This window comes from Rhinopithecus bieti, unplaced genomic scaffold (assembly GCF_001698545.2).
Source record: "Rhinopithecus bieti isolate Rb0 unplaced genomic scaffold, ASM169854v2 scaffold_6933, whole genome shotgun sequence".
NCBI classification, from domain to species: Eukaryota; Metazoa; Chordata; class Mammalia; order Primates; family Cercopithecidae; genus Rhinopithecus; species Rhinopithecus bieti.
Genome location: NW_016805426.1, coordinates 1060078 through 1062476, shown reverse-complemented (window position 1 = coordinate 1062476; position 2399 = coordinate 1060078).

Sequence of the window (2399 nt, the reverse complement as noted above, 5' to 3'; positions counted from 1 at the left end):
ACAAAAAAAAAATACTAGCCGGGCGAGGTGGCGGCGCCTGTAGTCCCAGCTACTCCGGAGGCTGAGGCAGGAGAATGGCGTGAACCCGGGAGGCGGAGCTTGCAGTGAGCTGAGATCTGGCCACTGCACTCCAGCCTGGGCGGCAGAGCGAGACTCCGTCTCAAAAAAAAAATAAAATAAAATAAAATAAAATAAATAATAATAATAATAGTAATAATGTATTTGGTGATTATAGCTTATAGATAAGTTAAATTAATGATGGCAATCATACAAAGGACAAGAGGGAGGAATTGGGTATACTCTGCTATAAAGTACAGTCAGGTGTCACTTAATGGCAGGGACATATTCTGAGATATCTGTCATCAGGTGATTTTGTCCTTCTGCAAACATCACAGAGTGTACTTATACAAATCTATATAGTATAGCCTACTGCACACTTAGCCTATATTGCGCAGCCTATTGTTCCTGGATTACAATCCTGTACAGCATGTTGCTGCGTTAAATACTGTAGGCAATTGTAACACTATGGTAAATATTTGTTTATCTAAATAGATATCCAACATCAGAAAGGTACAGTAAAAATACAGTATTGTAATCTCAGCCAGGTGCGGTGGCTCATGCCTGTAATCCCAGCACTTTGAGAGGCCCAGGCAGGTGGATCACTTGAGGTCAGGAGTTCAAGACTAGCCCAGCCAAGATGGTGAAACCCCATCTCTACTAAAAATACAAAAGTTAGACAAGCATGATGGTGGCAGGTGCCTATAATCCCAGCTACTCAGGAGGCTGAGGCAGGATAATTGCTTGAACCCAGAAGATGGAGGTTGCAATGAGCTGAGATAGCACCACTGTACTCTGACTTGGGTGACAGAGTGAGAGTCCAAAAAAAAAACACCAGTATTATAATCTCTTATGGAAGCACCATTGTATATGCAGTCTATCATTGACTGAAACATCATTATACAGCACACAGCTATACTTGCACTACCTGCGAAGTGGCTCAATGGTACTTCCAAGTAAAACTGGATTAGTTGTAAATGTATATTGCAAATTCTAGGGCAACCAATTTAAAAGGTAAAAGAAAAGTATAACTGATAAGCTAAGAGAGGGAAGATAATGAAATCATATAAGATGCTCAATTAAGCCAGATAAGGCAGAAAAAAGAGTGGGAAAAAAACAACAGCAAGGACAATGAGGCAATGAATAGAAAATAGTTATGAATACAGTAGATATTAAAACAACTATAAAAATAATCACTTTAAATGTGAATAGTCTAAATACAACAATTAAAAGCAAAGACTGGCTGGGCACAGTGGCTTATATGTATAATCCCAGCACTTTGGGAGGCAGAGGTGGGTGGATCACATGAGGCCAGAAGTTCGAGACCAGCCTGGCGAACATGGTGAGACCCCGTCTTTACTGAAAATCCAAAAATTAACTGGGCATGGTGGCCTTTGCCTGTAATCCCAGCTATCTGGGAGGCTGAGGCAGGAGAATCGCTTGAACCCAGGAGGCGGAGGTTGCAGTGAGCCGAGATCATGCCGCTCCACTCCAGCCTGAGTGACAAGAGTGAAATTCCATCTCAAAATAAATAAATAAATAATAAAATAAAAGACCATCACAGTGAATTAAGAAACAAGACTCAACTATATATTGCTTACAAGAGACCCAAATGAGAAACATAAATAGATTAAAAGTGAAAAGATGGTCAACAGATGAATGGACTTTAAAATGTAGTACATACATACAACGAAATACTATTCAGTCTTTAAAAAGAAGAAAATTCAGTATGACAATATGGATGAAACTTGAGAACATTATGCTAAGTGAAATAAACCAGTCACAGAAAGACAAATGCTGCATGATTCCACTTACATGAGTTATCTAAAATAGTTAAATTCATAGAATCAAACAGTGGAATGGTGGTTGCCAGGAGTTGGGAGGAAGGGGAAATAGGGAGCCATTAATCAATAGGCTTGAAGTCTTAGTCAACGAAGATGAACAAGCTCTAGAGATCTGCTGTATAACATTGTACCCAGAGTCAACAATAATATATTGTACACTCAAAAATTTGATAAGAGGGTAGATCTCACATAAAGTGTTCTTATCACAATTTTTTTAAGTAAAGAGATTGAGCTGGGTGAGGTGGCTCATGCCTGTAATCCCAGCACTTTGGGAGGCTGAGGCAGGCAGATCACTTGAGGTCAGGAGTTTGAGACCAGCCTGACTAACATGGTAAAACCCCATCTCTACTAAAAATACAAAATTAGCCAGATGTGGTGGCACATGCCTATAATCTATATTGAGGAGGCTGAGGCAGGACAACTGCTTGAATCCAGGAGGCAGAGGTTGCAGTGAGCCAATATCACACCATTGCACTCCAGCCTAGGCAACAAGAGCAA